Raw genomic sequence first — 14,761 nt, 5'->3', positions numbered from 1 at the left:
CACTCAGAAATGAATGGTCTAAGGAGACACACAGGCTGACAAGGGAAGAGACTTTATAGGGAAGGATGCCAGGGTGGACAGCAGTAGGGTCAGGGACCCTAGGCCTGCTCAGGCACGTGGCTCGCAGTCTCGGGTTTTATGGTAACTGGGTTAGTTTCCAGGTTGTCTCTGGCCAATCGTTCTGACTCGGGATCCTTCCTGGTAGAGCATCCCTCAGCCAAGACGGAGTCCAGTGAGAAACACTCCAGGAGGTTGGTAGGACATATAGACTGGCAACTCCTTTTTTTGACCTTTCCCAAATTATTCCAGTATTGGTGGTAGCTTGTCAGTTCCATGTTCCTTACTGGGATCTCCTGTTGTAAGACAACACACACAAGTGGTTACTATCATGCCTGGCCAGGGCAGGCAGTTTCAATGGTTCCCCTAACACACCCACATCAGAAGCGGGAAGAGACACCTGGTTTTCCTCCACGTGGTGTGTACAGAGAGGAGGTCTTGGCTGACACAGCACTCTAGCAGCACTTGCACAGCAAAGCCCCAGGGCTTGATCACAAGCAAGGCTTCCCCAAGACCCCAGGGCTAGGCTCTAGGAGATGCCCCCAGTCTGCCAGACAGGGGTAGGGACAGGAACTTGCCCCTGTGCTGCCTGCCGTTGTGTGGCGGCTGTACTGGAAGCAGGCTGAGGTCAGAACTCTTTCACCCAGCCTTATATTTTTGGATGCTGTTTTGCATCCCCACAGATTTCCTGAGATAACCTCAAGCTCAGGGATTCCTCACTCGCCCATGTCCAGTCTAAGCCCATCAAAGGCATTCCTCACTTTTGTTAGTGTTTTTGATCTCTAGCATATTTCTTTTGGTTCTTTCTTAAAATTTCCATTTCCCTGCTTCCATAGCCCCTCTGTTCTTGCATGTTTGCTACTTTATCCATTAGAGTCTTTAGCATCTCAATCATAGTTGTTTGAAATTTCTGATCTGAAAATTCCAACATCCCAGACATGTCTGGTTCTGATGCTTGCACTGTCTCTTCAAACTGGTGTTTTGTTTTTTTTTAATTTTTTACCCTTTAAAATGTCTTATAATCTTTCTTGATAGCCAGGCATGATGGAGTGGGTAAAAGGAATCACTATGAGTAGGTGTGTAGTGATGTGGTGAGGTGTGGATGGGGAAGCGTTCTGTAGACCTGTGTCATGAGTGTGTCTTTTAGAGAGCCTAGGCCTCTGGACCCTGTTTCATTCTCTTTGTCTCCTCCCTTAAGTGGGGCAGGACCGCTAGAGTGGACTGGAGATCGGTGGTTCCCTTCCCATGGGTCAGTTTTTGTCGTTTCGTTGCTGGGTCATGTTAAAAATTCAGCAAGTTAGGCTCTGGTTAACTAGTTTCCCCTAAGTGCCAGCCTTGTTAAGAACCTTCAGAATGGTTCTCTTCCCTTCCTTCTGCTGGAAGCCTGAGGGGACTTTTCTCTGCTCATTGGAAGGACTGACGTTGAAGCTGAAGCTCCAATACTTTGGGCACCTGATGCAAGGAGCCGATTCACTAGAAAAGACCCTGATGCTGGGAAAGATTGAAGGTGGGAGGAGAAGAGGATGAGATAGTTGGATGGCATCATCAGCTCAATGGACATAAGTCTGAGCAAATTGTGGTAGATGGTGAAAGACAGGGAAGCCTGGAATGCTGCAGTCCTTGGGGTCACAAAGAATCAGACACGATTGAACAACTGAATAACAACAATTTACCTGGGAGCTCTCAGAGACAAATCTGACAAAACTGTGCCCCCGCCCCCATGACTGGCCACCCTGCAAGTTTTTCCTCTCTCCGCCTTGTCCTCGCTGAGCCTCTAGCAATCTGTCAATTATAATTCAGTTTCCCTACTCAGCCCAGGGGAGGGTTCTGCTCCGGTTCCTACATTTGTAGTGAATGCGCTCATCAGTCTCTCCAACTCTGGGGAAGGTGGCTTATGAAGTGACCTGTTGCCCTGAAAAATCTAAGAGTTGATTTTTCAGTTTGTCCAGTTTTTCACTTGTTGTTATGATGAAGCGGAAATTTCTTTAGATTCTTGTGTTCTTGACAGGCAACAAGGAGGTGTACCCCACAAATTTATAGACACACCTTTTTGTGTATGCACATTTTTTTTTTCTGGGAAAAGTGTCTGTAGACTTTGTCAGATGCTCCAAAGGACTCTGAGCCCTTTGTCACTGAGCCAGGTGGTGGATAAAAGGGGTAGGGGTTGGGCTTGGAGCGTAGAGATGCGGCTTTAGAGGTCCTCACCTGGTTTCAGATTACTTCGTGAACTTGATCACTTTATCCCAGGCCCTCTGTAAAATGGGACGATAACCCTTGTCTTGCATGGTGAATTTAAAACACACCCCATGGTCATGTTCACACATCTTTGACAGGCTTTCAATCAGAAGGTGGAATCTAAAATTCTTCCCCTTCAGGCTGGGCCAGCTTTGATGGGGGGGGGGTTTCTAATTAATAGGAGCAGGAATGAGGCTGTGTGACTCTAGAGTCTAGGTTAGAAGAGGGGATACAGTGTCTGCCTGGCTTTCTCTCACCCAGGATACATGTTCCAGGAGCCATGAGCCCGCCTGTAAGAAGTCTGGCTGTCCAGAAGTGGCCGCGCTGGGGAGATGGGAGGCATGGCTCTGGGTGAGGAGCCCCAGCTGTCCTGCCCCCAGCCATCAGGTCTTCCTGGGCTGGGAGCCAGGCAGGTGAGTGAGCAGCTGCAGAGCACTGTTCCCCGTGGCCTTGGAGCTGCCCTAGCTGATGCCGAGTGGACGAGAGACAGGCTAGCCCTACTGAGCCCTGTTCACCTTGCACATTCACGGGCAAAATACATGTCGCTGTCACTTTAAGTCACCAAGTTTTGGTTAGTTATGTAATGTTAGATGATCACCTAATGCCCTGACTACCTTCAAAGGAAGTCCTAAGCCTCCCTTAGCAGGACACTTTCCACGTGGAAGACCGAACACATGTGACCTAAAATCAAGCCGGTACGAGCAACTGTTAGTCATCTTGCAGGATAACCTAGTCACTACCACAGCTGTTTAGCTAAGCTAAGTCACTCAGGGTGTCTGAAGGTGCAAAAGGTTAGTCACCCCAGGTCCACCAATTAGCTGGTTCCTTGGGTGGGAGGTGTGTCTCCAGGCCAGACACAAGCCCTGTGGGGGAAGCACCTAGAGAGAGGGTGTTCTTTTTCCTGTTGGCTGTTGGCCACCACAGGGTTTCAGGAAGGGGTTTCAGGAAGAGGAGGGCCTGGGACCAGTGTGCTGAGGCTGGGCTGGGTGACGGTGGTCCCTGCAGAATCCACAGCTCGTCCTTCCACCATGTGGGGTCTGTGCCCTCACCCCGAGCCCAGGGGCCTCCCCTGGGTGCCTCCAGCACCAGCTGTGTATCCCGTTATCCCTGTACCACCACTTGCCTCCTTCTGCTGCTGCGCTCTCATAACCGAGAAGTCCTTCAGGGACGGCCCTGTACGTTATTTGTTCCCCCAGAACATAACACCCAGGCTGGCACCAGTTAAGTGGCCAATAAATGTGGGTTGAAGGTCTCTGAGCCTCTCACTGAGTAGTGAGAACCAGGGCAGGGAGGGGCAGTGAGGTGAATGGCCCCACCAACACTTGCTGTGCTGGTGGCTGAAGGGCCAGGGTGGGAGCACCCCCTCTCCTGCCCTCCCTGTTGGGAGAGGAGACAAGGGGAAGGGGCTTACTCCCTCTCCCACCCCCGCTCCTCCCCCTGCCGCCCAGGCCAAGCTTGGCGGTCCCATCCTGCTTTGTGCCCCCATCCATGACCAAAACCCCTGGCAATGACCTAGGATGGAGGTCCCAGGGCTGGGGCTCCAGCCAGCTCCCCACCCATTGCCTCTTCAGCCTCCCGCAGTCCCTACCCTGTCACAGCTTGTGGGTGAGGTTCTCCGTCTTCCTGCCCAGCTGGTCGTACAAGCCACAGTCTGATACCAGCTCTGACTGCCCTTTTCCCAGAAGAGGGTTTGCCCAGACCCAGAACTTAAGACTCCATGTGAAGACGCTACCCAAGAAAAGGCTGAGTCCGCCGAGACTCTCAGACTGTAAAGGAAGCAACCCAGGCTGCCCCAAGCCCCACCCCCAGCCTGCGTTTCCTATTAGACGCAGAGCTTTACAGCAGGAAGGCCTGCCTGCCAGAGCCTCAGGGCCCGGCCGCTCCATCCGCCTGCCTGCCCTGGGCCTGGACGTCTGCCCGAGCAGATGCGATTTCACTTGCTGCAGGAGAAATATCTATAAAATGTTAACTCTCAACATAAAAGCAGCCCGTCAGACCCAGGGCTGGGCTGCTGGAGGGGCGCCCAGAAGTCAGGGCCATCCCCACCGTGGAGGCCATGACTCTCTCACACACACACACCCCTGTCGTTCTTGATCCTCCTAATTCCTGACACAAGAAGGTGTCTTAACGCCTGGTACCATGGAGCTACCCCGATAGAAAGGCAGGTCGGCCTGGGGCTGGGTGTTACGGCCAAGTCTCAGTGTCCACAGCCACGCTAGAAGGGACCTGGAGCCCTGCTCTCCAGACCGGGACCACATCTCCATGGGAACAGGGTGTGGTCCTGGTGCAAGCCCAAGTGCACGTCGATGGCCTGAAATCAGTCTTCACTTGCGTCTTTTTGCTGCAAAGAAAAGAAAGTGAAAGTGAAGTCGCTCAGTCATGTCCGACTCTTTGCGACCTGTGAACTGTAGCCCACCAAGCTCCTCCATCCATGGGATTCTCCAGGCAAAGAAAAGAATCAAGACAGAAAGGAAGATGACGTCACCTGGCAGGGTGGCTGATGGTGCTCCCAGGACCCTCCTTCACGCTGGTGTGCCCAGAGACTGTGGACACCCTAGCCGAGGGATGGTGGAAATGGGGGAAGGGATGTGCATCTCAGGGAAACAGCTCTCTAGGGGTCTTCTGGGTTCCTCTGATCTCTTCCTTCCTAGCCCTCAGGCTGCCTGGAATTGCCATTGCACTTTCAGCGGGGGGAGGGGGCTTTACAAGCTGGGAAGGCTTTAGCTCACACAGCATAGTGCTCCTGCCTCCCTCCTCCCTCCACAGAGCTGGGTGTGAGTGCCCTTAGAGCAGCCCCTGACCGCTTAGCTGGAACAATAACTCAAGCTCAGACCCAGGAGACCAGGCAAGAGAAGCTGGTGGGGCCCATGTGTCCCCGCATCATGAGATGGGAGTCTTTCTTCCTTCCCACACTTCCCACATCCCCCTTTCTGGCCCTGGCAGACACCTGTATCCTTGGCACATAGCAACATCAGGGGAATAAGTAAGGCACTGAATTCAAGGCAAAGAGAGAGACTCTGAGTATAATTGCACATTGGCTGTACGCTGATAGGTGGCCCATCGTGGCAAGGTGAGTGGACATTTATCTTGGAGACCCACGTCTGTGGGATCTGAAGTCAACTCCCTCCCTCTGGGCACATCTGAGTGAGAACAGAGCATAACAGGCTTCCCAGGTGGTGCTAGTGGTAAAGAACCCACCTGCCAATGTAGGAGACTTAAGAGACAAGATGCAGGTTCAATCCCTAAGTTGGGAAGACACCCCCCCTCCCGGGAGGAGGGCATGGCAATTCACTCCAGTATTCTGGTGCATTCCAGTCCATGGGGTCGCAGAGTCGGACAAGACTGAAGTGACTTAGCACGCATGGATCAGAATAGCTGACAACACAAGCCAGTGGTCTGAGGACAAAGGGTCAGTGTCTGGCCCAGAAGGGAGCAGGACCTCAGTGATATCTGGAGGGTTCGGAAGAGAGGGGCCAAGGAGTAGAGGCTTGCTCTCTGTGACCTGCAAGAATAGGGTCCAGGGAGGCACCAGAACAAGGGAGTGAATGCAACGGAGTAGCGCCACCCCAGCAGAACTCCTTCCCACTGGGGCCTCTGCCTGGACTGGTAGATGTGACCTGAAAATAAAGGGCTGCTTGGGTTTGCTCCCTCCATGAGCCTAAGAGTAAGGGAGGCAATAACAGTAAGACCACTGACAGTAGATGGAGGGGCTAGACATGGGAGTGTGCATATATATGCATGCGTGAGTGCACACACACACACACACAGACACATGTGCACACGTAGGATTGAGGTGTGCAGAGACAGAAGCTCCAAGCAGAGCACGTAGGCAGCTACCACTGGGCACACCGACTGTCTCCACCAAGGAAGAAGAGGAGCTCTCTGTGAGAGAGGGGTTCCAATCTGTCTGGGATTGGGCCTGCCCCACCCCCACCCCAGACACCGAGGGGATAAGCTGGGTGTGAGTAAGCACTAGACAGTGGCTGTGTCACCCGGGTCTGCGGTGTGAGTAATGAGGCTAAGCCCTGCCATGGGACACACAGAAGACACAACAGGCTCATGAATCTCTGCCTTCTTGCCTTGGTGTGAATCATAGCTGCCATGTGCCAGACGTGAGCAGCCCCAGATTGTGGAGGCTTTTGTTCCTGGAGATTGTGATATTCTCCGGCCGTCCAGAGCGAATCCCGCCTCAAGCCAACCCTCTCTCACAGTAACTGGCAGGCAGTGTCAGGAGATCTGGCGAGTTTGAGATCTGCTGTGAAGTATGGGGGCCCTGGACTCACATACCCAGGCTCCTGTGTAGATGACAGCGTCCCTGCCCTGCTGCTGGGAGATGATCTGTGTTTCTGAGAACAATCAATGAGCTGACCTGTTAACTCAAGAGATGCAGACGATTGCTTGAAACTTTGGGGTTGAGGCCCACCCCGCCAAAAAAGAACTGAGGCAGCAAATGGAGGTGATGAGGCAGGTTTTGTGTAGTTGCCTGTGTGTGTGTGCATGCGCTTGCCCGTGTGTGCAACCCTGCTCTGCATCGCCAGAAAGGATGGAGAAAGGGATGGGACATAACCAGAGCGCCCCGGGCTTCCAGAGCATAAGCATCAGGCTCTGGCCCTTCCAAGGACAGAAGAGGCACTGACCGGGAGAGCAGAGGAGGTGGTAGGCAGGGGGCAGCCTCAACACTCACAAAACCTCTTCATCTGAGTGTTTATGAGCTCAGGTCTGCGGTAAGCCTTTAAAGTCACAAAGCAGACTCCTGTGTGTTCAGGAGATCCTTTCTGTCTGTGATATGCCGCCCGGCCGGGCTGCGCTTGCTGGTCTCCTCCCATAGGTCAGCTACCGGGAGGTGGAAAAGCAGGTGGGGTGGAGGTTGGGGGGAATGGGAGGATGGATGTGGCGTGGGGTGGGGGCGTGGCTACAGAGTCCAGGTGGCCTTCACGGGGTTACGGGGAGAGTGGAGGCTGCCTCCCAGCATGGCTTCTCCATCCTCCCACAGAACTATCACCTTCCCTGGTTAGCTTCTGCCCAACTCCCTGATGTAGGGGGTCCCAGGGCCCCCAGGCTGTGTCCTGGCCCTTCCTCAATCCAGGGAAAATATGTGTAAAGTAGAGTTGCCAGATAAAACACAGGTGGCTCTGTTAAATTTGAATTTCCATTAAGCAGCGAGTGATTTTTTTTAGTATAATTATGTCCCAAATATTGCATAGGGCAGACTTGTACTAAAAAAAAAAATCCATTGTTTATCTGAAATTCAAATTTAACTTGGCATCCTGTGATTTTATTTGTTGAATCTGGCAGCCTTCACTTGAAGGGAACCACAATTATTGTTGAAAGTCATTGAGAGTCTTTTCTGTGTTCCAGGCGCTGGGCTGAGCCTTTGAATGTGTTCTTTCATTTAAACCTCACCATTACCCAGTATCCCAAACTTGGATGATTTTCCTAATACCTTTAAGATGTTTGCCATACCTTTTGCACAACACCTGTGCTATTTTTACAAGTTTTTATTGGAGTATAGTTGATTTATAGTACCTGTACTATTTTTTAATGCAATTCTTTTCTTTAGTTGATTTACTTAAAAAAAGGGGGGGGGGACTGCTTAAATCCATTTATTTTTAAAGGAAATTTTGCATCCACTATCACCTGTCATAAATAAATGCAAAATTAAATACAGTGTTGTCCTTGTATTCTCTGTTGGAGGCTGAGATATCCAAGGTATTTTTAACTACTTGTGGGGGGTTCCAGATGCTCACTGTGGCTACACTGTTATCTTCAGCGCTCTTAGATCTTCTTCCCCACAGGAGGGAAGAGCCCACCCCCTCCTAGAGAGGCTAGATATGCTGTGCCCCCTTTGCCAGCCTCCTTCAGCCAGGATATGGGATTACGGTCCATCTGTGGCCCTTGTGATCTGAATGAAGTTCACTGGAAACTTCTAAGGAAGAGTTGCTTCCCTGTTAATGAAACAAGCTCTGGAAGCAACTGAAATGCTCACTGAAGGATGAATGGATACAGATGTGGTATATACGTATGAAGGGCTTTACCTTCATGGCTAAATGCTAAGAATCCATCTACAGGAGAGTGGGCAAGAGACATGGATTCAATCCCAGGATTGGGAAGATCCCCTGGAGAAGGAAATGGCAACCCATTCCAGTATTCTTGCCCGGAAAGTCCCATGGACAGAGGAGCTTGGCGGACTATGGTTCACAGGATCACAAAAGAGTAGGACACAACAGGGCAACTGAAAAATAGCAACAATATACATGTAATGGAATATTATTCAACCTTAAAAAAGAGGGAAATCCTGTCATATGCTACAATATGGAAAAACCTCAAGAATGTTATGCTAAGTGAAATAAGCCAGCCACAAAAGGACAAATACTGCGAGGTTTCACTTATCTTTATATGAAGCATCTAAGGCAAACTCTTAGAAACAGATGGTAGAGTGGTGGTTGCCAGGGGCTGGGGAGAGGGGAAAATGGAAAGTTGTTCGTTGGTTATAGTGTTTCAGTTTTAAAAAAAAATGTTCTAGAGATTGGTTGTATAACATGTACATAGTTACTATTGTATGGTACATCCAAAAGTGGTTAAGATTATAAATTCTGTGTGGCATATTTTTTACCACAGTAAAGAAACGCTTTGGAATTAGATAGTGCTGGTGGTTGCATAATATTGTGAACTGCTGAATGGTTCACTTTGGTTATTTTATGTGAATTTCACTTAAAGTTTATTTTGTGTTTATGTTAAAATGAGCAAACAAACAAATCCTCATTTGAGCTATTCTTAATGTCTTTAATAAGGTCGTAGATGCATACGAATCCTGGTGCAGGGGCAGCCATTTTGTAACTGTGAGGGAGCACGCCTAAGGACCACGCCAATAAGATGAAAAGGACAAGGAAGGGTGGAAAGGACCTGGGTCTTTGATGACTTCTTTGAGCTGTTGAACTTCCCCGAAAGTGCCCTCCCTGAAAAGTTATGTGAAATAATTCATTTTCCCCGCTGTTTAATTCACTTTTCAGTGTACTCTTATTGCACCCAGAGCATCCCAACTTGTACAAATATCAGAGAAAATATATTTTCTTCTTCTTCAGTTATTTCAGTCACTCAATTGTGTCTGACTCTTTGCAACCCCATGGATTGCAGCACACCAGGCTTCCCTGTCCATCACTAACCCCTGGAGCTTGCTCAAACTCATGTCCATCGAGTCAGTGATGCATCTAACCATCTCATCCTCTGTCGTCCCCTTCTCCTCCTGCCTTCAATCTTTCCCAGCATCAGGGTCTTTTCTAATGAGTCAGTTCTTCGCATCAGGTTGCCAAAGTATTGTAGTTTCAGCTTCAGCATTAGTCCTTCCAATGAATATTCAGGACTGATTTCCTTTAGGATGGACTGGTTTGATCTCCTTGCAGTCCAGAGGATTCTCAAGAGTCTTCTCCAACACCACAGTTCAAAAGCATAAATTCTTTGGCACTCAGCTTTCTTTGTAGTCCAACACTCACATCCATACATTAACTACTAGAAAAATCATAGCTTTGACTATTGAGGAGAAAAGAAGAAAAAGGAATTTCTCACCATGTAATTCATCATCATTTAAGGGTATGCTAACATACTAAGTAAAGCAATCTATTATAGCCTTCAAAATCTCCTTTGATAAGCATTCCACAATTTAGAAAACTTTGTAGAATTATTTCTCCTATTTTTCAGATGAGAAAATAACTATGGTGAGAAAAAAAAAGCTGAGAAGCTAAGTAATCTTCTTCACTTCCTAATGAAACCCTGAATTTGCATGGTGAAACTGAAACCATGTATTTTAGGGGAGGAAGAGCAGGTAGATTCTAGCCCGAGCCTTCCTTTCCTCTGAGGGATTCTCTTTGCTTCCCACTGACACCTCTACACTGACGCCCCAGGTTGCTGACCCTGCACCCCACTGGATGCTCCTTCACTTGGCCCCCTGACTCAGCTGAGATAGGCTGGTACTCTCACCGACATCACGATGAGTCCCAACTGAGACATGAACTGAAACAGAGAAGCCAGGGGTCACACACAGCATTAAGCTCCCCCAGCCCACTTCTGAGGCACAGCATTCTTGCTTCCCGAGCTCCAGATCATTCCACCCCGCTCCCCATCTCATACGGTGGCTACTTCACAGAACTGCTGGCCAGGACTCCCCTCAATTCCTGCTGCAGGTCTGCCTCCCTGGAGAAGGTGCTATCCTGCACCCTGATATGTGCAGGCTGGTCGCTTTATTACTGGACCCTTTGCTGCCCAAGCCAGGGATTTGTTTCTAACCTTGCCTATCAGGTTCCTCCATACTCACTTTGAACCTCTCATCCTGTCCCCAGGGACCGCTCAGCTGCAGCACCCCGTTATCAGTCTCATGCAGTAACGACCCCTTAACCTTTTAATGCTCATGGCCTTGGTCACAGAGCCAGGTTGGCCTCTGAGAGACAAACTGTGAAGCAACAGGGAATGAGGAGAGAGAGGTGGCGGAGAGGGGACCATGTGCTCCATTTTTGGATACACTCTCTGCTGGGTCCCCCATTCAGGATTGAAAGGGAGACCCTGCGACTACTCTGCCCCATTCCAGAACCTCCTGGGAAGCACCTGGTCCTTAGGGGACAGGAGACCAGCACTTGGCTCCAGGCTTCCCTCTCTGCACTCCAAGTCTCTTCTCCCTTAAAAAGGTTGCTGTATGTATCCTATAGGAGCATCCACATAAAAAGGCTTTGCTTCTATACGATAGCCACAAATTTGGAAACATGTGTGAAAAAAGATCCTCTTCACAACACAATTAAAATTCACAAAAATTTTGAGACTGGTCCTAAAAAGAAATGTAAGGCTGCTGGCGGCTCAGTTGGTAGAGAATCTGCCTGCAATGCAGGAGACCAGGATTTGATCCCTGGGTTGGGAAGATCCCCTGGAGAAGGGAATGGCCAACCACTCCAGTATTCTTGCCTGGGAAATCCCATAGACAGAGGAGCCTGGACAGTTCATGGCATCGCAAAGAGCTGGACACGACTGAGAGACTCTCACTTTCACTTAAAAAGAAATGAGAACCTTGCTAGAAGAAAACCACAAAATTCAATAACATATATAAAAGAGGATCCAATACAGAGGAAAATACACTGTATCAGGAAATCTCAATATGATAAAGATACCTGTGGTGGAAATTATCTATAAATTCAGCACACAATCCCGATAACCATATCACTAAGATTTCTAATTAAAATTGAAAGTATTGTTATATTATTATTCACAGAGAAGAAAAGTGCATAAGGAAAGACCATTATGCATAATAGTGAAAACCACTGAAGGGGACTTTATCCTTCCAGATTATCAAAACATATTATGAAGTTATAGAATTAAAAACAACATAGGAATAAATAGACTAATGGAATGGAACAGTGAGTACAGAAACAGACCCTTGAATACGTAAAAATTTAGTGTATGAATAAGTTGGTATTTCAAAGGAGTGAAAAACATTTAATTTAAAATGTTGGGAGACAGAAATGAGTGCAAAAAATGAAAATCGTTTCACTCCTACTTTGTATCATTCACAATAAAAACCCTCAGTGAGTTCAATCCCTCAGTCGTGTCTGACTCTTTGCACCCCCACGGACTGCAGCACACCAGGCCTCCCTGTCCATCACCAACTCCGAAAGCTTGCTCAAACTCATGTCCATTGAGTCAGTGATGCCATCCAACCATCTCATCCTCTGACATTCCCTTTTCCTCCTGCCTTCAATCTTGCCCAGCATCAAGGTCTTTTCTGATGAGTCAGTTCTTTGCATCAGGTAGTCCAAGTATTGGAGCTTCAGCATCAGCATCAGTCCTTCCAGTGAAAATTCAGGACTGATTTCCTTTAGGATTGACTGGTTGGATCTCCTTGCAGTCCAAGGGACTCTCAAGAGTCTTCTCCAACACCACAGTTCAAAAGCATCAATTCTTCAGCACTCAGGTTTTTTATAGTCCAACTCTCACAGCCATACATGACTACTGGAAAAACCATAGCTTTGACCTGACAGACCTTTGTTGGCAAAGTAATGTTTCTGCTTTCTAATATGCTGTCTAGGTTGGTCACAGCTTTTCTTACAAGGAGCAAGCATCTTTTAATTTCATGACTGCAATCACCATCTGCAGTGATTTTGGAGCCCAAGAAAATAAAATCTCTCACTGTTTCCACTGCTTCCCCATCTATTTGCCAGGAAGTGATGGGACCAGATGCATGATCTTCGTTTTCTAGATGTTGAGTTTTAAGCCAACTTTTTCACTTTCCACTTTCACTTTCATCAAGAGGCTCTTTAGTTCTTTGCTTTCTGCCATAAGGTTGGTGTCATTTCCATATCTGAGGTTATTGATATTTCTCCTGGCAATCTTGATTCCAGCTTGTGCTTCATCCAGCCCAGCATTTCTCATGATGTACTCTGCATATAAGTTAAATAAGCAGGGTGACACTATACAGCCTTGACGTACTCCTTTCTTGATTTGGAACCAGTCTGCTGTTCCATGTCCAGTTCTAACTGTTGCTTCCTGACCTGCATACAGATTTCTCAAGAGGCAGGTCAGGTGGCCTGGTATTCCCATCTCTTTAAGAATTTTCCATAGTTTATTGTGATCCGCACAGTCAAAGGCTTTGGCATAGTCAATAAAGCAGAAATAGATGTTTTTCTGAAACTCTCTTGCTTTTTTGATGATCCAGCAGATGTTGGCAATTTGATCTCTGGTTCCTCTGCCTTTTCTAAAACCAGCTTGAACATCTGGAAGTTCACGGTTCACATAGTGTTGAAGCCTGGCTTGGAGACTTTTGAGCATTACTTTGCTAGAGTGTGAGATGAGTGCAATTGTGCAATAGTTAGCACATTCTTTGGTATTGCCTTTCTTTGGGATTGGAATGAAAACTGACCTTTTCCAGTCCTGTGGCCACTGCTGAGTTTTCCAAATTTGCTGGCATATTGAATGCAGCACTTTCACAGCATCATCTTTTAGAATTTGAAATAGCTCAATTGGAATTCCATCACCTCCACTAGCTTTGTTTGCAGTGATGCTTGCTAAGGCCCACTTGATTTAGCATTCCAGGATGTCTGGCTCTAGGTGAGTGATCACACCATCGTGATTATCTGGGTAGTGAAGATCTTTTTTGTACAGTTCTTCTGTGTTTTCTTGCCACCTCTTCTTAATATCTTCTCTTTTTGTTAGGTCCATCTCATTTCTGTCCTTTATTGTGCCCATCTAAAACTCTAGGTTACTTAAAGAGCAAAAGATTTTTTTAAAGTACAGGGGCTTCCCTGTTGGCCCAGTGGTTAAGAATCCACCTGCCAATGTAGGGGATGTGGGTTCAACCCCTGATTCGGAAAGATCCCGCATGTGGAGGGCCAACTAAGCCAGTGAGCAGCAGTTACTGAAGCCCAAGCACCGATAGCCTGTGCCCTGCAACTACACAAGCCATTGCAATGAGAAACCCTCGCCCCGCAGCTAGAGCAGCCAGTGCTTGCCGTAACTAGAGAAAGCCTGTGCCCAGCAATGAGGGTCCTGTGCAGCCAGAAATACAGAAGCAAACAAAACAAATTTTTCAGTACAAAAGAATTAGAAAAAAAATATGAGATTATTTCTTTGGTTTTGTGACAGAGAAAGCTTGTGAAAAAAAAAATTCTGATATAAATTACTAACAAAAAAGTATATTATTCTAAAATTTATGTGGCAATGTAAAGGAACTAGAATAGCTACAACAATTTTATTTTTTAAAAATTAAGTGAGAATTAGCCTACCCAATTTTCAAGACATTATAGAGCAACAGTCATCGTGGCTGTGTGGTATCAGCAAAGGGATAGACACATGGATCAATGGAACAGAACAGAGAATGCAGATACAGACCCCACACAAACACACACAACGGATTTTAACAAAGGTGCAACCCAGTAGAGGAAGGATAGCCTTTGAAACAAATCGTGCCATAGGAACTGGACATCCATAGACAAAGAAATGAACCTTAACCTAGCCCCCACTCCTTATTCAAAAATTAACTCCAAATGGCTCACAACCTTATATGTGAGACATCAAACTATAAAACGTTTAGGGGAAAAAATGGGAAAAGAGTCTTTGGAATCTTAGGCTAAGCAGAGTTCTTTGTCTTGATACCAAAAGTACTATCAAAAAAAGGAAGAACTGATAACCTAGACTTCATCAAAATTAAGAATTATTACCTTTTGTGAAAGACCAGTAAAGGGGATGAAAGGATAAGTTAAAGCCTGGGAGAAAATATCTATAAAACACTTACGTCACAAAAGACTAGTATATAGAATATATAAAGACCTCTGAAAACTGAGCAGTAAAAAAACAATGAAATTCAAAAATGGACAAAAGACATAAATAGATATTTCACTGAAGAGAATGCAAACACATGAAAAGATGTTCAACATACTTAGCCATTAGGGAAATGCCTCTTATATCACACAAGGTATCACTACACCCTATCAAAATA

The 14,761-nt window shown here is 47.3% G+C and overlaps 1 long non-coding RNA gene across 1 annotated transcript; it reads right to left on the bottom strand.

Annotated features, from left to right (window-relative positions):
* Nucleotides 1-36: 36 nt before the first annotated feature.
* On the bottom strand, nt 37-4,068 carry LOC121818948 (uncharacterized). The gene is made up of 2 exons (XR_006059016.2): nt 3,881-4,068; nt 37-353 (listed from the first exon to the last, which is right to left on the bottom strand). It is a non-coding gene; the product is annotated as an uncharacterized LOC121818948 (long non-coding RNA).
* Nucleotides 4,069-14,761: the final 10,693 nt, after the last annotated feature.

Source organism: Ovis aries, chromosome 3 (assembly GCF_016772045.2).
Source record: "Ovis aries strain OAR_USU_Benz2616 breed Rambouillet chromosome 3, ARS-UI_Ramb_v3.0, whole genome shotgun sequence".
Lineage (NCBI taxonomy): Eukaryota > Metazoa > Chordata > Mammalia > Artiodactyla > Bovidae > Ovis > Ovis aries.
The sequence above is the reverse complement of the archived record's forward strand: the minus strand, read 5'-3'. Positions and strand labels throughout refer to the sequence as shown.